Raw genomic sequence first — 20903 nt, forward strand, 5'->3', positions numbered from 1 at the left:
GCTTTTCATGTGCTTTTTTTTAAGAAAATAATTTCATTTTAAGTGAGGAAATAAATGAATTACATACAATAATACTAATAGTGACCCATATGCACTAGTATATTCCATAAAATATCAGCTCATGAGTTCTTTGAGTCAGCAGCTATTGTAGCCTTTTTTTAATCTGTCTAGTGTTGATGTATTCAAATGTATTTGTGTTTGTAGGAACCTGTTTACACTTTAAATTGGGAATTGTTTTATTTATTTATAGCTTTGTTTATTTATCGTGATGTTTATTGTTATTGTGATAAATACCAGAAATTATCGGGATCATTTTTTTTAGTCTATCACCCATCCCTATTTGGCGCCAGTGAATCAATAACGTATCGCTAGACGAAACATCGCGATATATTGTCGTATCAAGATATTTTCACTCTCCTACTAATAGTAATATATTTAATCGGGGTGTTTGAAACTTAAAAAGATGATAGAAATGCAAACATTATTACTTCAAGTGTTTGACTTCATCTTTCTCCAGAAAAACCTAAATTTAAGATAAACACAGAACAAGGCAATTTGTACTACCGTACTTTGATTTACTTGGCTGTTTTTTTTTTAATTATTATTAAATTTATTGTTACTAGACTATTTGATTAGATTTATTGCATGTCAGTCATCTTACATACACTGTTTTGAATAGTTTATCAAGGGATTCTTTTGACAATGAAAAATAAAAGGAAAATAGTACAGTATTTTCTAGTTTTTCTCCCAAAAAAAATACGCGTCTCTGAGGTTGACGGATGTGAACCAATTGCCCTGTTGCACCAGACGCAGTAGGGAGGAATGCGTGAGCATTCCAAAGGTGTATTTCCTGAGGTACTTGTTCAGGACCCGTAGGTCCAGGATGGGATGCATCCTGGACCCCCCTCGTTTAGGGACCAGAAAGTACCTGGAGTAGAATCCCTCCCGAGACCGAGCGGGAGGAACTACTGAGATCGCTCACCTGCGCAGCAGGGATGTGATTTCCTCCTGTAGCACACTGGCCGACTCTCCGTTGGCCCGAGAGTGATTCTTGCTGGCGAAACGGGGAGGGACAGACGCAAACTGCAGCCTGTAACCCTTCGATATCATCCGTAACAGCCAAGGCAGAGCCGCAAGCATTCTCCTTTTCTCCATCCTCAGGGAGAGAGAGGTCAAGCGCTCTGGTGTACCCACTGACAGAGGATCCATACACGGAACGATGGCGCCCTCTCCCAGAGGCAGACCATGAACGACCGGAGAGCCCAAAAGTGTCATGACGGTGCCCGCGCAGCCCGAGGCAGCCCAACCGTACAAAGGTGGAGCACCCCCACGACAGTTGGCCGTTCGTCACCAGAGGGCCCGTTCGCAGCGTGGTGGAGCCCTCTGCCGGTGGCTGCCCGACCAACAACAGAGGGACCTCCCGCACAGCGAAGGAGCCTCCTGTCAATGGAACACATAAATTTTGTGTGGACTTTTTATTGTACAGAATCGACCCAATAATATTTGATGTGGTTTTATGTGACTCTTTATTCTACAGTATTTTACATTATAGTATTTTTAGTGGCATTCACTGATTGATTGTTGGTTGTTTTTTATTGTGAAATGTCTTTTTAAGTGTTGACTGCACTTTGAGCCCTTGCACATTTTTTTACAATGTGGTTTTCATATTGCAAATGGCTACTAAACTGAACTGAAGAACAAGACCCCCCGGGGCGAGCACACACTGCTTGGTCCAGGGGACAGGGTGGTGACGGGGAAACAGCTATTCCTGACCAGGAGGGGGCCGGAGCTTCCCTACGACGGGACCCGTCATCACCCTAAATGGGAGGGCCAAGCCTTGGCAGAGGGGAGGACGGGAAGACCAATAAACAGGAAGAGATTCATCACCTTTACAATACGTGCTGACTAGGTCACTGGGAGTGATGCCCAAGACAGGCTGACTTGATAATACTGTATCATGTTTTTCTGCAGTCAGTGCCTTCTCCTCGTCCTTCTCTCTCTTCTCTATTTCAGGTGTCATGAAGCTGATGATGGCGGTTCCTGATCTGTGGTTCACGGCTCAACTAGTCTAGAACACTCTGAAGTTCTATCTCTCTATCATGTTCTGTTGGTCCTTCTGTCCACTAACCCCAACCAGTCGACGCAGATGGCTGCCATCTCTGAACCTGGTTCTGCTGGAGATTTCTTCCTGTTAAAAGGGAGTTCTTTCTTCCCACTGTCACTATATGCGTGTTCATGTGGATCTTGTTGGATATTTTCTTTCTTATTATGAATTTATTTTTTGATCAGGGCATTGAGATGACTTTGTTGTAATTTGCGCTATATGAATAAAGTTGAATTGAATTGTAGGAGACAATGTTTGTGGCTGATGCCACAGCTCAATTTTTAACCACAGGACAGTGAATGGAACCATGTGCTTTCCCCCTGAACTTTTCTTTGTTCTGTTCCACTCCAGAATTAACAGAAATGCTCTAAAATGTGAACTCAAAAGTTTTGATTGTAGTTTGAAATGTATTTTTTCTACACTGTCAATACTGTCTTATGCACAAGAAAATCCTTTGAATAGAGCGTTTTGCTCTTAAAGTGTTTAAAAGGAATATCTCTGATTAACTATGAAATATATCATGTTTAGTGTCCAACTGTTCAGAAGAATATGATGCTTTCGTCTCATTTTCAAGGTTATAATATGACCGGGTTATGAGTTATTCTCTAATTTTTTCTCTATAAAGTTTTTCCATTCACACTTGAATGATAACCCACATCTCACATGAACCACCCAAAAAATCTAATTGGCTCCCGAAAACATGTCGACCAGTAGAAACGCATAAACCACGATAAAACCGAAGCGCAAAATTCATATCATTGGATTTTGGTGCAAACTGTGAAGACCAGCTTTGGAACCAGCTGATGAACACTCTGAAAGCCCACAAAAGGACACTTTAGACACATTCCAGTGGTCCAGAACCACACCTTGCTGCTACAGACTTTTCTTTAACAACCCTTCTGCCACAGAGACGAACCACGGACTCTTCAGAACCAAGGTACTCTGTATCTCAAATTTCAATTGGGCCTAAAGTAATTAGTCACATGGTTCCATCTCCACACTGATCTCATCATAGCTCTCACCACACACACACACACACTGAAATCATGCTCTTGTATTTCTTTCTTTCTTTACTAAGCTTTTTACCTTTAAGTTGTGTATAAATGTATCTTTAGTTTAGTGAGCGTACTGCTCTTAGTTTTGTGTAAGTAGGTGTAAACTTGAAATTGATAGAGGTAACCTAAAGTTTCATCAAAGTTTTATCACTAAACTTTCAAATTGATCTGCTAATTCGGTTAAGAATTTAACAAAATTCATATTAACTCATTTACATTTCTTGGGTTTGTAAATCCTGTTAAACAATAATTGCCCATGTTCGAATGAACTTGGGCAAGCTGTCTGTAGTACATTCAATCTACATCCCAAATCACATGATCCCCCTTCTCTTCGGGATGGGTTTTCTCAATCGATTTAAACAATTAATTGACCTGAAAAGCTTGAAACTGTGTGCACACGTTTGGCAACCTGACCTTAAAAAGTGATGCCCCCAAAATAGCCCCCTGCTACAGACTTGAAAAAGTGACTTATACTCAAGAAAATACCCAAACTCAAAAAGAAGTCACTTCACAGTCTTAGAGCTGCATTCTCCCTTTTACCAAAATGGTAGATTGTGCTAAAACAACCAAAGACAACTTTTTATGTTCATTTAGCACACCCTTAGGTGGTGCACCGCTCTGTAAAAAATGGGCGCATTTTCTTATTGTGAATAACAGAATTTATCAATCAAAATCGTATGATGGCAACAATACAAATGGCTCGTGCCCTAGCAAACAGGACAACACACCAAACGGACTTCACCAAGTCCACAGATAGGCTACGAGCTAAAACCTGTGACTGGTCAGGTCCTCCAACCCCGAGGGTTCTGCTTCATCTCATCCGAGGACGTCCGTCCTTTCCCAAGGCCTCTGCTTCATCTCATCCGAGGACGTCCGTCCTCCAACCCCGAGGGCCGTGCTTCATTTCATCCGAGGGCGTCCGTCCTCCAACCCCGAGGGCCGTGCTTCATTTCATCCGAGGGCGTCCGTCCTCCAACCCCGAGGGCCGTGCTTCATTTCATTCGAAGACGTCCGTCCTCCAACCCCGAGGGCCCTGCTTCATCTCATTCGAAGACGTCCGTCCTCCAACCCCGAGGCCTCTGCTTCATCTCATCTGAGGACGTCCGTCCTCCGACCCCGAGGGCCCTGCTTCATCTCATCCGAGGACGTCTGTCCTCCGACCCCGAGGGCCCTGCTTCATCTCATCCGAGGACGTCTGTCCTCCGACCCCGAGGCCTCTGCTTCATCTCATCCGAGGACGTCCGTCCTCCGACCCCGATGGCCCTGCTTCATCTCATTCGAAGACGTCCGTCCTCCTACCCCGAGGGCCCTGCTTCATCTCATTTGAAGACGTCCGTCCTCCAACCCCAAGACCTCTGCTTCATCTCATCCGAGGACGTCCGTCCTCCGACCCCGAGGGCCGTGCTTCATCTCATTTGAAGACGTCTGTCCTCCAACCCCGAGGGCCCTGCTTCATCTCATTCGAAGACGTCTGTACTCCAACCCCGAGGGCCCTGCTTCATCTCATTCGAAGACGTCCGTCCTCCAACCCCGAGGGCCCTGCTTCATCTCATCCGAGGACGTCCGTCCTCCAACCCCTGAGGGCCCTGCTTCATCTCATCCGAGGACGTCTGTCCTCCGACCCCGAGGGCCCTGCTTCATCTCATTCGAGGACGTCTGTCCTCCGACCCCGAGGCCTCTGCTTCGTCTCATCCGAGGACGTCCGTCCTCCTACCTCGAGGGCCCTGCTTCGTCTCATTCGAAGACCTCTGTCCTCCTACCCCGAGGGCCCTGCTTCTTCTCATTTGAAGACGTCCGTCCTCCAACCCCGAGGCCTCTGCTTCATCTCATCCGAGGATGTCCGTCCTCCAACCCCGAGGCCTCTGCTTCATCTCATCCGAGGATGTCCGTCCTCCAACCCCGAGGGCCCTGCTTCATTTCATTCGAAGACGTCCGTCCTCCAACCCCGAGGGCCGTGCTTCATTTCATCCGAGGACGTCCGTGCTTCATTTCATCCGAGGACGTCCGTGCTTCATTTCATCCGAGGACGTCCGTCCTCCGACCCCGATGCCCCTGCTTCATCTCATTCGAAGACGTCCGTCCTCCTACCCCGAGGGCCCTGCTTCATCTCATTCGAAGACGTCCGTCCTCCAACCCCGAGGCCTCCGCTTCATCTCCTCCGAGGATGTCTGTCCTCCAACCCCGAGGGCCGTGCTTCATTTCATTCGAAGACGTCCGTCCTCCAACCCCGAGGGCCGTGCTTCATTTCATCCGAGGACGTCCGTGCTTCATTTCATCCGAGGGCGTCCGTCCTCCAACCCCGAGGGCCCTGCTTCATCTCATTCGAAGACGTCCGTCCTCCAACCCCGAGGGCCCTGCTTCATCTCATCCGAGGACGTCCGTCCTCCAACCCCTGAGGGCCTTGCTTCATCTCATCCGAGGACGTCCGTCCTTTCCCAAGGCCTCTGCTTCATCTCATCCGAGGACGTCCGTCCTCCGACCCCGAGGGCCCTGCTTCATCTCATCCGAGGACGTCCGTCCTCCGACCCCGAGGGCCCTGCTTCATCTCATCCGAGGACGTCCGTCCTCCGACCCCGAGGGCCCTGCTTCATCTCATTCGAGGACGTCTGTCCTCCGACCCCGGGGCCTCTGCTTCGTCTCATCCGAGGACGTCCGTCCTCCTACCTCGAGGGCCCTGCTTCATCTCATTCGAAGACCTCTGTCCTCCTACCCCGAGGGCCCTGCTTCATCTCATTTGAAGACGTCCGTCCTCCAACCCCGAGGCCTCTGCTTCATCTCATCCGAGGATGTCCGTCCTCCAACCCCGAGGGCCCTGCTTCATTTCATTCGAAGACGTCCGTCCTCCAACCCCGAGGGCCGTGCTTCATTTCATCCGAGGACGTCCGTGCTTCATTTCATCCGAGGACGTCCGTCCTCCGACCCCGATGGCCCTTCTTCATCTCATTCGACGACGTCCGTCCTCCTACCCCGAGGGCCCTGCTTCATATCATTCGAAGACGTCCGTCCTCCAACCCCGAGGCCTCCGCTTCATCTCATCCGAGGACGTCTGTCCTCCAACCCCGAGGGCCGTGCTTCATTTCATTCGAAGACGTCCGTCTTCCAACCCCGAGGGCCGTGCTTCATTTCATCCGAGGACGTCCGTGCTTCATTTCATCCGAGGACGTCCGTGCTTCATTTCATCCGAGGACGTCCGTCCTCCGACCCCGATGCCCCTGCTTCATCTCATTCGAAGACGTCCGTCCTCCTACCCCGAGGGCCCTGCTTCATCTCATTCGAAGACGTCCGTCCTCCAACCCCGAGGCCTCCGCTTCATCTCCTCCGAGGATGTCTGTCCTCCAACCCCGAGGGCCGTGCTTCATTTCATTCGAAGACGTCCGTCCTCCAACCCCGAGGGCCGTGCTTCATTTCATCCGAGGACGTCCGTGCTTCATTTCATCCGAGGGCGTCCGTCCTCCAACCCCGAGGGCCCTGCTTCATCTCATTCGAAGACGTCCGTCCTCCAACCCCGAGGGCCCTGCTTCATCTCATCCGAGGACGTCCGTCCTCCAACCCCTGAGGGCCCTGCTTCATCTCATCCGAGGACGTCCGTCCTTTCCCAAGGCCTCTGCTTCATCTCATCCGAGGACGTCCGTCCTCCGACCCCGAGGGCCCTGCTTCATCTCATCCGAGGACGTCCGTCCTCCGACCCCGAGGGCCCTGCTTCATCTCATCCGAGGACGTCCGTCCTCCGACCCCGAGGGCCCTGCTTCATCTCATTCGAGGACGTCTGTCCTCCGACTCCGGGGCCTCTGCTTCGTCTCATCCGAGGACGTCCGTCCTCCTACCTCGAGGGCCGTGCTTCATTTCATCCGAGGACGTCCGTGCTTCATTTCATCCGAGGACGTCCGTCCTCCGACCCCGATGGCCCTTCTTCATCTCATTCGACGACGTCCGTCCTCCTACCCCGAGGGCCCTGCTTCATATCATTCGAAGACGTCCGTCCTCCAACCCCGAGGCCTCCGCTTCATCTCATCCGAGGACGTCTGTCCTCCAACCCCGAGGGCCGTGCTTCATTTCATTCGAAGACGTCCGTCTTCCAACCCCGAGGGCCGTGCTTCATTTCATCCGAGGACGTCCGTGCTTCATTTCATCCGAGGGCGTCCGTCCTCCAACCCCGAGGGCCGTGCTTCATCTCATTTGAAGACGTCTGTCCTCCAACCCCGAGGGCCCTGCTTCATCTCATTCGAAGACGTCCGTCCTCCAACCCCAAGGCCTCTGCTTCATCTCATCCGAGGACGTCCGTCCTCCAACCCCAAGGCCTCTGCTTCATCTCATCCGAGGATGTTCGTCCTCCGACCCCGAGGCCTGTGCTTCGTCTCATCCGAGGACGTCTGTCCTCCGACCCCGAGGCCTCTGCTTCGTCTCATCCGAGGACGTCCGTCCTCCTACCTCGAGGGCCCTGCTTCATCTCATTCGAAGACGTCCGTCCTCCAACCCCTAGGCCTCTGCTTCATCTCATCCGAAGATGTCCGTCCTCCAACCCCGAGGGCCCTGCTTCATCTCATCCGAGGACGTCCGTCCTCCAACCCCCGAGGGCCCTGCTTCATCTCATTCGAAGACGTCGGTCCTCCAACCCCGAGGGCCCTGCTTCATCTCGTCCGAGGACGTCCAACCTCCAACCCCGAGGCCTCTGCTTCATCTCGTCCGAGGACGTCCGTCCTTCGACCCAGAGGGCCCTGCTTCATCTCATCCGAGGACGTCCGTCCTCCGACCCAGAGGGCCCTGCTTCATCTCATCCGAGGACGTCCGTCCTCCGACCCAGAGGGCCCTGCTTCATCTCATCCGAGGACGTCCGTCCTCCAACCCCGAGGCCTCTGCTTCATCTCATCTGTTGACTCCTCTTTGCAAACTTGAGGACTCCACTCCTCCACAACTGACGATTGTGGCTCCTTCCCTGGTGTCATGTACTGAGTGCGCATCGTACTGAGATTGTATATGCGCACTACCGGAAAATTTATTTTTGCTTAAAATATAGTTGAGTTTTATTTTCAAAGTGAACGGAAATGTGTTTTATTTATTGGATTATTGTTAGGGTTGTAATCTCAGTACGGAGGTACACTCAGTACGTGACACTGGAGCTTCTTCATCTCTCCGGGCACCCCGTGAGACACCTCCACCAGGTTTCTTCAGACTCACGGTCGATAAACACTTTTTACTTTCCAGAAATGTACTTAGTCTTATTTGATTGAGCAAGGACATGTAAAGCTATTCAGCGCAGCTTGTTGCATTATCCAACTTGTAGAATGAAAATTGAAACAAGGAAGTCAACAACCAGAAACAAACACAGCTCGCCTTCAAAATAATACTGCGCATTTTTAATCGTTTTTGCTGCATATGTTTTCATTGAGGATGTTCTTTTTTCTGTAAACTTACTGTTTATTTTTGGCTTTGTTCAATGTCTGAGAAAGAGGTAAGGTATTTGTGGTTCAAAGGTTTACACTTTTTAATACATGGGGGAAAGTTTTAACATTGTTCAAGCCATGACATCAGCTCACAAAGGGGATCCCTTGTACTTTTATTTTTTTACTCAAGTGAGTTTTGACGTAAACAATGACGTTAAGTAGCTAACGCTCACCAACAGATGGAGCAGCGAGGACACAAAGTGGAGCTTTTCACCTGGAGCCAACTTTAAAAGTAAGTAAACAGTACTAAACTCAGTCTTATGGCTGACATGATGATACATTAAGATGTTCAACTGTAACCGTGATACCATGTTATGAGTTAACTAGCTAGGGTTAGCTCACTAAACGTTTTAGTATTTTATAGCTTACTGTAGGTGGTATATTAACTACACTAGCTGTGACTCAAAGATACCTTCAGAGAACTGACCACTCATCTATCTGTGGTAATTGTTTTTGCAGAAAGTCACAATGGACCATGGTGGAATCTGATCTACCAGATTACTGTGATCTACTGCAGTGAGAGAAGCAAGAGAGTCGGGATGATGTCCTGCTGCAGGACACGGACTGGATGTGCTCAGTTGGATTGCGTCATGACGATACCTTCACACGGCCAACCCAGGTCCAACTGAGACCTGCTGGATCACTGTCTACTTGATTATATTATGTTTCAGAATGTTTGGTTGGTGGAAGTGCAGCCAATTAATTAATGTTCTGTGGGTCATTTGTGTCACAATAATGACAGTTCTATATCAATTAACAACATTCTCACCACTCTAAGACAAATTGTTGATCAAGCACAAATTTAAGTCAGCTGTTAGCCTAATTTAGGCAACATTTGCTTTCTCTTTAGCTTTCCAATCCAACAATGAAAAAAAATGTTAAAAAAAAACTTTACTATGACTGAAAAGCAACAGACCCTTTTGGTTGTTTTATCTAAACGGGTAGTGCATGGTGGAATGAAGAAGAAACCCTAAAGTGAGTTTATTCGAGTTGGAATATTTGTTAATTAATATGTAGTTTGAATGGAATCCCAATGAACCTGACTTGATGTAGAGAACGTGTCACTGCATACTGTTTGTAACGGGACTGTAGAACTGTAAGATGTTTGGGAAAAGTTGGAGCTGAATGCAGGGGAGAGTGGATCCTCATTTATCAACATGCGACACAGAAACATCAATATCCAATCCCCACGCATCAACCCTCAGTCATCTGTAATCCGTAATTCACTTCCTGGATTGACAAATGACCTAGAAATGGATTGAAAGTATACAAAGAACCGCTTGTTTTTTTTATCAGTACAACACTGTATATATGAACCATCTGAGAAGGTCTTCATCATCCCATGAGGCTGATACAGTAAGGCACATCATGATTGGATTGATTTAATAGAATACTGGAATTTGATTTATTGTTTGGGATGTGAAGGTTTTAAAGTCAAATAAAAGATACTTTATTACTATTATTGTAGTATTAGGCAATATAAATAGGCATATTAAGTAGATTGATTTTTTTTTTTTTTTTTTTTACATGTGCACAGGCTTTTTTCCTCCCATCAATAATTTGTGAGACAACTTTTTAAAATACGCACAAAAGTGAAGTTCAGATTTTAAAACATGGAAAATGCTTTAAATAAATGAATAAAAAGGCTTACATTCAAGGTTTATGTTGGACGAGACACAGGAAAGAGTTTAGACGAGCCTGCAGAAACAATGTATAACATAGCTAATGGGGGCAATAAAGTTTGGGGAACACTTCTATTTCCAAATGTATCTATTTTTGAGGATTGTGTTCATGGGCTTGTGGGTGTCCCTTATTTTGTTTTCTGAAAGGTTGCAATCTGTATCTGTAGACCTCTGACCATACCGCTCAGATATGTCTGCACTCCAACACCACTGTGTGAACTATGATGCAGGATGTGAACTCACCTGATGACCACTTGTACCTGGAGCTCCACTTTGTGATCTCGCTGCTCCATCTGCTGGTGACTTTACGTCATGGTTTACAACGTCAAAACTCACTTTAGTTAAAAGTTAAACGTACAAGGGATCCCCTTTTTGAGCTGATGTCATGGCTTGAACAAAGCAGAGGATAAACAGTAAGTTTACAGAAAAATAGTACGTCCTTTATGAAAACATACACAGATAAACACGGTTCAGAACCATAAATTAGGCAGCTTTATTTTGAAGGCGAGCTGTGTGTTTCTGGTTGTTGACATCCTTGGTTTAATTTTCATTGTACAAGTTGGATAATGCAACAAGTAGCTTTGCACGTCTTTGCTCAATAAAACAAGACGACAGTGAGTCAACATTTATTTGCATTCGCCAAGTCGGGCAATGAAACTAAGCAATACCCACATGTATTATGATACATTATGAACTATTGCACATGAACTATACTTCTTACACGGACCTAAAACAAATACTGATTTGATTTGAAAGCACACACAACAATTCACTTCCACTGCTCAGCGTTTTACGCATGTGTTTGAGTGTTTTAATGAATGTATATTGTGGTTTCAAAGCTGCTTGTCACGGGTTTTACACCGTAGATCTCAGCTTTTTCTCCAAACTTGTTTAAATATCTAGATATATCGTTCGGATGGTTTTACTCGTGTGTTTGAGTGTTTTAATGAATGTGTATTGTGGTTTTAAAGCTTCTTTACACAGGTTTTTCGCCGTAGATCAGCTGAGCGCTCTGCTCTGCTGTTCTCGCCTGCGCCGCCAGCCGCCGCTGTTGCGCTGTATCAGGCATGAATAAAATATGAAATAAATGTTTAAAAATATAATAAAATAAGGAACGCTTCACGAATTTGCGTGTCATCCTTGCGCAGGGGCCATGCTAATCTTCTCTGTATCGTTCCAATTTTAGTATACGTGTGGCTTGTAGCCGCACAATATTCTAAGGTTCTCACACGGTATATATATGCTGATAGGACACAATCCTTCTCGAGCATGGTGCGGGCATTTCCTGACATTTTGAGCCGTTAAATGGCTAAATTGAACGAGCGAGAGATTTTGATTTGAACCTTGGTCGGAGGTAGAGCCGATATTTCTTCTTTGACCCGGTTTCGGTACCGTTTTTGTTGGTTGGGACCCGCAAAGAATCATGGGAAGTCAAGTTGGTATAATTCGATGTGCTGCAGTTTGTAGTTTGTACCGCTAGAGGTCGCCCACAGAGCGCTGCAAACGAGCTGGAGCAGAGCTAAAGTAAAGTGCAATAAATTCAAACTGTTAAAACTTAATACTCCATTATACTACCAATAAATACCGTGTGATGTTTACTGTTATTTTATGCACCTTTTTATACGTATTACTTATTTTTATTCCATTTTAATACTTGATTTCTATTCTTTAATATTTAACTGCTGACAACTGACTGTCATCAACGAAGTTCCGTTGTTTATTTGCAAAGACAATGAAGTTTGTCATGTCTTATGTCATATACACCAATCTGCCACATCAATTCTAAAAATTAGACAAGTAATACCAGTCACCAGTATTATATTACAAATAAACTGCTAAATATATGAAATATCAAGTATTATGTACATATATACTTTAATAAATATAATACCGTCAATATACAATAAAATAAATAGTCTAAAAACTATATATAGTTATTAATATAAATATAAATGTTAACTGATTCAAAATGTATCTGATAAATAATATTATTAACCAATTAAAGTGTTGTCCTTTCACACTTGGTTGATCATTGTAATACTTAATAGGATGTTTTAGATGTTTCGCTCTTCCTTTTTCTTTTGTCTGCACATGCTGTCAAAGGTCAACACTACAAGAAGTGCAATATTTTTGAGACAACAAAGCATGTTTTGTTATTGCAAATAACTAAATATATTTATTGTATCATATATATGTGACCATCACCAGCTCTCCCTAAGGAAGGGTAAGAAACACTTTATTAAAGGGAGGATATAAAAAGAGAGGGCAGTGTTACACCTAGGCGAGGGGGAAGGGAACAGGGAGGAGAGACCTCAAGGTAGGATATGAAAAGGGTGGGGAGGAGTTGATTATTTGAAAGTGAGGTGTGATGTTGTAGTTGGACATTTTGTGCTTATTGTGTTGTGTAATCAAGCCAGTCTGGTGACAAGTGTGAAGCTTAGCTATAATGGTGGTGGCTGTGAACAGAGGGAAGGAGTGAGTGGTTATACCTAAAACAGGTATTTAGGATCAACGTGTCTAAAGTTAAGCCCAGTACAAGGTTTATCCCACAGCCCAAGGCATGCCAGTACATCATAGACCGATGTATGTGCAAAAACCGCCACTGCAAACCCAATCGCCGCCCCGGACCCAAAGAGCAGCCAGGCCAGCAGAACGAGCAGGGGCTCACCCACGACTGAGCAGATGACCCCTAGATCCCAAGCCGAGAAGCAGCTACCACCCCCCTCATACACACCCAAGAAAGTCTCAAGGAGCCAAGGACCCAGTGCACCTTGCCACCGACCCCAAGGCTGCCAATATCCACCCCCGCACCCAACTCCCTGAGGGGAGAGCCCCCCGCCCGAGACTCCAGCAGAAGAGCCAAGGCCCAGCAGATGACCAAAGCTGCCTCGGAAGACCCCCACCAGGACCGGCACAGCCAGCGGGCCAAGCCCGCCGGACCCCAAGAGCACCCCCCCTCAGAGACAGGGAAACCCCAAGGGCGAGCTCCCCAAACCCAGTCCACGAACCGGCCACAATCCAGCAGGACCACACAGCCCCAGACGACAGAAGAACAGTAGCCCAGGCTCCGATGCCCATCGGACAGCGCAAGCCATGGGGTAACGTCCCTTATGGGCGCGCGAACAACCAATGGCCACAACCGTGGGAAGAAAGCACACCAACAGTACATATTCGGTGTGGTACAGCAAAACCCAAGCCAAGGGCACCCCGGACCAACCCACCGGCCCGCAGATAGCAGGACAGACCCACCAGACGGCCAACAGCAATCGCTGCTCCCCACCAAACGCAACCCCGGCACACCGCGGGGAACTCCCACAAGGCAACCAGGAGACGAGACAAACACCAAGCTACACCCAAAAGAAAGAGGCACCCCCACGCCCCGCCAGGCCTACAACGCCCGGAGAGACCCAGCAAAGAGAGCACCCAGCAAATTGGAGGGATTGGTAAGGCCAATTGAGGTGAGAGTACCGCCCCCGAGCCACTACTTAGTAGCACAAGCAGCGGCCCCCTCCAACCCCATTCCCCTAAGGGTTGGGTATGGGTGTGTAGTGCACCAAGTTAGTGAGCCAGACCAGCTGGGAGTGAAGTGAAGTGTCCATGTTGGAGGCCTGTCTGGTGTGAGCCTGGCCAGTCCACATAGCGGGCCACCGGAGGGGGTAGATGGCGCAGACAACCCAGAGGGCCCCAGGGATATGCTGAGCAGTACAGCTGGAAACCCACCCCGCGGCAGCCCCCCACGGCGCACGTGGCACTCCCCAGGCGCCGCCGGGCACAAGCCACATCCCACAGCAGTTCAGTGGGCAACCCCTGGTCCCGTCCGCAGTGAATCATCGGGTCTCCTCGGTTCTCCATGGTTCTTCCTGGCCTTTCCAATTCTGGTTGCTGATTGGCTGAATGCTCAAGCGCTATCCGTTCTGATTGGTCGTTCTCCCTAGAGTGGGGGCGGGCCAAATAAGTTTATTCAGCGGCCATGTTTCCACCGCCCCAGTTTGCATTTGAATTCCATCAGATCACAAACTACCGAGAAAAAAGTTAACTTTTCAATCATTTCCAGAACTTTCACAAACCATCCAGGTGAGTAATTCATGTTTTATTACGTCAATTTTTGTCATCTGAGTATTTTCCCGCCTTTTTATTAGCTTTAATATCATGAAATATTTAATGAAATGGACGGAATTAATGTGTATAAACTGCTTAAGACCGCTGAAATGAAATGTGTTGCTTTGCTCCGTTTAAAATACTAATTCAAACTGTATTTCACGTTATTTAGCACTTGCGAAAAACCTTGTGAAATATTTAATGAAACTGTAATTAATACTGTATAAAACGCTGACCTCACGGCCAAAAAAAAAAAAAACACGAATGTAAAGTACTTGTATTATATTCCATTTATTTATATATTCAGTATTTAGTTGATGTTTAGTCATATTCAATAGATATAGATAAATGGATGTTTTATGACCATGGTTTTATATCTATAATTTTCATATACAATGCGAAATATTAGGTAAAACAGAATAACTGAATTTGTAGAACAAAAATACCACTAACGCTCTTTTGTAAGTGATTCATTTTAATTAATTAATTACTTTGAGAAGCATATCAATAAAACACAGAATTCAGAAGGAAAATAATAAGTTGCCACTCAAAAGGAGTAGGTAGAAGTTCAAAGAACTTATAAGAAATCCTACCCCTCTTTTTTCATTTATAGTGCTGTATTTACACAATTCATATCCATAAAACAAAAAACAAAAACTGAGAAGCATAACACTAAATATATTATCGTTTGTGGTCTTAAAAGTAAAATATATAAAAAGAAACTGGAGAACTAGAGTATAATGTATTAGCGTTTATGGTCGTACAAACCAAGATAAAAGAAAAGGCAAAAACAAAAAACTTTTATACGTGTTCCCCCACACCTCAACACAGTATGTTAAATGGGGTAAAATAAGGGTACAGTAGATAGTATATAAAGCTTTCTTATCAAGGAGATATTTAGATTTGTTCATTAATGCTACAATTTTTGCTGTTTTGATTTTATCAATGCGTGGTTTTAATGCATAACATCAATCTTGTAATAATACCTGTCTTTTAAACCACATTCTATTATTATTTAGCGTGTGAATTGTTAAGCTTTAAAAATCCTTGTATTGCTGTGAGGGGTCATTGACCTTGTGAAAAAGAGAGAATCTTTCTCTCTATCACACAATAGGCTGGTTTTTCTCCACAGATTGACCTTTGAAATTGTGCATTTTTACAGCAGGGATGCAAAACAATAACATGTAACAGTGACATCTTTGAATAAGACAAAACTCAAGCTAAAATTGTCCTTTAGAAGTGTGTGTGTGTGTGTGTGTGTGTTTTGGGGTCACCTGGGCTTTGTTAATTTTCATCAACTCTTTTCTGCTTAATGTTCTTCTTATTAGAAAAATGGATTACGTTCCGAATTTCACCTGGTCTGACTCTAGAGAGATCATCCTGAAGCCAACACCTGATGTGCAGGCCTATGCCTGTCAGGTGCCAGCCCGTAGCATGCAGATTGGTGGAGTGAAAGGGCCCGCCAGAGTGATCCAGGATGCAAAGCTGCTCCTCAGCCAATATGACCTGCAGTTTGGCAAATATCGTGGCCAGACCTTCTTCTGGCTCCTTTGCAATGACACGGGTTACGCTGTCATGATTGTGGCTGCTCATCTGAAGGAGCGTCAGGGTGGCCGTGAGAACATGAGCCACACCATGCTGAACAAGGACAGCCTATGTCGCGACGCCAAGCTGTTCCCAGACATCATGCGGGCTGTTCAGCAGAGGATGCTGTCTGATGGCTCCCTGATTCCAGCATCCTCTTCAGCGCTGGATCATAAGGAGGTTGGCTTTGATCAACACGCTAAACTCCCCTACAAAGATTCTTCTGTTGCTGAGGTGCAGAGGTGAGTGTCAGTGTGTTGAGAAATACAAGGCAGCTCATGTTTCCTGCTGTCACCTGACAAACACTGTATTTGATTAGCTACAAGAACTGGCTCCGTAGGACCCCTGCTCACTCAGCTGGTACAATGTTGGACCAGCTTAGAACCCTAAACCCTGCCACCAACCCTAACCCCAAGGCTCCCTGCCAACATTCACCCCTGCACCCAACTCTCTGAGGGGAGAACCCCCTGCCCGAGACCCCAGCAGAAAAACCAAGGCAAAAGCCCAGCAGACAGCCAGAGCTGCGCGACTTGTGTCGCCGGCCTCGGAAGACCCCCACCAGGACCAGCATAGCCAGCAGGCCAAGCCCGCCGGACTCCAAGAGTACCCCCCGAGACAGGGAAACCCCAAGGGCGAGCCCCCCCACCCCAGTCCACGAACCGGCCACAATCCAGCAGGACCACACAGCCCCAGACGATGCAAGGACAGTGGCCCACCCGACAGCGCTAGCCATGGGGCAACGCCCCTCACTGGCGTGCGAACGACCAATGGCCACCACTGTGGGAAGGAAGCACACCAACAGTACATATCCAGTGCGGTACAGCAGAACCTCAGCCCAGGGCACCCCGGACCCACCAGATGGCAGGAACCCATCTGGACTAGGTGCTTTGCATGTCAACATGCTATCCAAAGCATTTTGTAGTTCTTTTAAAGTTAATGGTGAGTTTAAGGTGGTTTTCTGGTCTATGGTGAGCTGTGGTAGGTTTAAGTTTTTGAGGAAGGTTTAAATATCTTTAGGGTCAGGGTTTGATGAGTATAGGTTTTGATGATAATCTTGAAAAATCTTATTAATGTCCTGAGGTAAGTTTAAAGTTTGACCTGAGTTATCAGATATTGCTACTATAAAGGAATTTTCTTTGTTGTGTTTATGCTGATTTGCTAAGTATTTGCCTAATTAGGTTCCGATGTCCCAGAATGGGACAGAGGAACCTATTGTTTTCGCTTTTATTTCCTATTATTATTAGGTTCCGATGTCCCAGAATGGGACAGAGGAACCTATTGTTTTCGCTTTTATTTCCTATTATTAGGTTCCGATGTCCCAGAATGGGACAGAGGAACCTATTGTTTTCGCTTTTATTTCCTATTATTATTATTAGGTTCCGATGTCCCAGAATGGGACAGAGGAACCTATTGTTTTCGCTATTATATCGTTTTATTATTATACCCCCGCCCGCCTTTGATCGCTAATTCGACCCCCTAAAAATGCCCGAAAACTCACCGAAATTTGCACGCACCTCAGGCCTGGCGAAAAATTTGATAATTAGGTGGCGTGAAAAAAAACGGACAGAAAACGCACGCGTAGCGTGCGTTTTCGCCGCCAAAAAAACGATGGAACCGCACGACCGCCAGGTTTGACCGATATGTACGAAAATCGCCACGTGTAGTCTCCGCCCCAGAATGAGCAAAAAGTTACATTGTGACCCCCGCCCAAAACCAAACAGGAAGTCAGCCATCTTGGGTCAAAGGTCAAAAATGGCATTTCGCCCTCGAAACGCATCTGCGCGAACTAGTCTGAGGGGATTCATCCGATTCGCTTAAAACTTGGCAACACCACATAGGACCCATTGAAGATGAAAAGTTATCAAAAGAATTTTCGTATCTGTCACGGTTTGGTCGTGGCGCCGCCACAAAAATGCAATGCTAATTTTCGTTAGCACGCAAAAAATTCCAAATCTCCATAACTCTGACACACAAAATTCGATCAGCTTCAAATTTCACACAAAGGACATGTGCCCAAGCTTGGTCATGACTGCTTTGAAACATTTCCCATCATGCCTTGTGTTTTCGACCGGTGTCATTTAAGGTCATGTACACGGTTAGCATCAACAGGACGCCGTTCTAGGAAAAAGCTTATAACTCTAGAATGCAATGTTCAAACTGCTTCATTTTTGATACACACAATCACTGTCCAGAGCTAAACAACAAACGATAACCAATTTACCCACAATGCCTTGCGTTCTCAGAGGGCGCCGCTTCTGTGGTCGTCCAACACGAGCAGCTGTAGCGGACAGACGATATGTCGTGTTGACTTCAAAACACTGTACGATGAACCTACACAGAGGGGAGCAAATTCCTATTGAAGAAACAACAGACTGTGGTCAGTGGGAGGGGCCTAAAATATCACTGGAAAATTCTTCGCCATCTGTGGTCGTCCAACACGAGCAGCTGTAGCGGACAAACGATATGTCGTGTTGACTTCAAAACACTGTAGGATGAACCTACACAGAGGGGAGCAAATTCCTATTGAAGAAACAACAGACTGTGGTCAGTGGGAGGGGCCTATAATGACACACGAAAATCCCTCGCCATCACCACGCCATAAATACGAAAACGCTTATAACTCTAGAGTGCAAAGTTCAAACTGCTTCATATTTGATACACACGATCACTGTCCAGAGCTAAACAACAAACGATAACCAATGTACCCACAATGCCTTGCGTTCTCAGAGGGCGCCGCTTCTGTGGTCGTCCAACACGAGCAGCTGTAGCGGACAGACGATATATCGTGTTGACTTCAAAACACTGTAGGATGAATCTTATTAGATGGAAGCACATTGCTATGGAAAATAAACCAGGTTGTGAAAAGTGGGAGGGGCCTATCATGACAGGAGAATCCTTCGCCATCAGCACGCTGTAATAGGAAAAAGCTTATAACTCTAGAATGCAAAGTTCAAACTGCTTCATATTTGATACACATGATGACCGTACAGCCATTAACAAAACTCGAGAACCAATTTACCCATAATGCCTTGCGTTCTCAGAGGGCGCCACTTCTGTGGTCGTCCAACACGAGCAGCTGTAGCGGACAGACGATATGTCGTGTTGACTTCAAAACACTGTAGGATGAACCTACACAGAGGGTAGCAAATTGCTATGGAAGAAAAAACAGGCTGTGATCAGTGGGAGGGGCCTATAATTACACGGGAGAATCCTTCGCCATCAGCACGCTATAATAGGAAAATGCTTATAACGCTTCAATGCAAAGTTCAAACTGCTTCATATTTAATACACACGATGATTGTCCATCAATAAACAACGCTCGATGACCAAATTACCCATCATGGCCAGTGGGAGGGGCCTATAATGACACAAGAAAATCCCTCGCCATAACTACGCCGTTATACGAAAACGCTTATAACTCTAGATTGCAAAGTTCAAACTGCTTCATATTTGATACACACGATCACTGTCCAGAGCTAAACAACAAACGATAGCCAATTTACCCACAATGCCTTGCGTTCTCAGAGGGCGCCGCTTCTGTGGTCGTCCTACACGAGCAGCTGTAGTGGAAAGACGATATGTCGTGTTGACTTGAAAACACTGTAGGATGAATCTTATTAGATGGAAGCACATTGCGATGAAAAATATACCAGGCTGTGAAAAGTGGGAGGGGCCTATCATGACACAGGAGAATTCTTCGCCATCAGCACGCTGTAATAGGAAAAAGCTTATAACTCTAGAATGCTAAATTCAAACTGCTTCATATTTGATACACACGATGACTGTCCAGCCATAAACAAAACTCCATAACCAATTTACCCATAATGCCTTGCGTTCTCAGAGGGCGCCGCTTCTGTGGTCGTCCTACACGAGCAGCTGTAGCGGACAGACTATATGTCGTGTTGACTTCAAAACACTGTAGGATGAACCTACACAGAGGGTAGCAAATTGCTATGGAAGAAAAAACAGGCTGTGATCAGTGGGAGGGGCCTATAATGACACGGGAGAATCCTTCGCCATCAACACGCTATAATAGGAAAATGCTTATAACGCTCCAATGCAAAGTTCAAACCGCTTCATATTTGATACACACGATGATTGTCCATCCATAAACAACGCTCGATGACCAAATTACCCATCATGGCCAGCGGGAGGGGCCTATAATCACACACGAAAATCCCTCGCCATAACTACGCCGTTATACGAAAACGCTTATAACTCTAGAGTGCAAAGTTCAAACTGCTCCACATTTGATACACATGATGACCGTACAGCCGTAAACAAAACTCGAGAACCAATTTACCCATAATGCCTTGCGTTCTCAGAGGGCGCCGCTTCTGTGGTCGTCCAACACGAGCAGCTGTAGCGGACAGACGATATGTCGTGTGGACTTCAAAACACTGTAGGATGAATCTTATTAGATGGAAGCACATTTCTATGGCAAATAGAGCAGGCTGTGAAAAGTGGGAGGGGCCTATCATGACACAGGAAAATCCCTCGCCATAACTACGCCGTTATACGAAAACGCTTATAACTCTAGAGTGCAAAGTTCAAACTGCTTCATATTTGATACACACGATCACTGTCCAGAGCTAAACAACAAACGATAACCAATTTACCCACAATGCCTTGCGTTCTCAGAGGGCGCCGCTTTTGTGGTCGTCCTACACGAGCAGCTGTAGCGGACAGACGATATGTCGTGTTGACTTCAAAACACTGTAGGATGAATCTTCATAGATGGAAGCACATTGCTATGGCAAATAGAGCAGGCTTTGAAAAGTGGGAGGGGCCTATCATGACACAGGAAAATCCTTTGCCATAACTACGCCGTTACGCTTCAATGCAAAGTTCAAACTGCTTCATATTTGATACACACGATGATTGTCCATCCATAAACAATGCTCGATGACCAAATTACCCATCATGGCCAGTGGGAGGG

The 20903-nt window shown here is 46.2% G+C and overlaps 1 non-coding gene across 1 annotated transcript; it reads right to left on the reverse strand.

Moving 5' to 3' along the window:
• Nucleotides 1-11385: 11385 nt before the first annotated feature.
• On the reverse strand, nt 11386-11492 carry LOC114470478 (U6 spliceosomal RNA). The gene has a single exon (XR_003674878.1). It is a non-coding gene; the product is annotated as a U6 spliceosomal RNA (small nuclear RNA).
• Nucleotides 11493-20903: the final 9411 nt, after the last annotated feature.

The sequence above is a fragment of the Gouania willdenowi genome, chromosome 9 (assembly GCF_900634775.1).
Source record: "Gouania willdenowi chromosome 9, fGouWil2.1, whole genome shotgun sequence".
Classification (NCBI taxonomy): Eukaryota; Metazoa; Chordata; class Actinopteri; order Blenniiformes; family Gobiesocidae; genus Gouania; species Gouania willdenowi.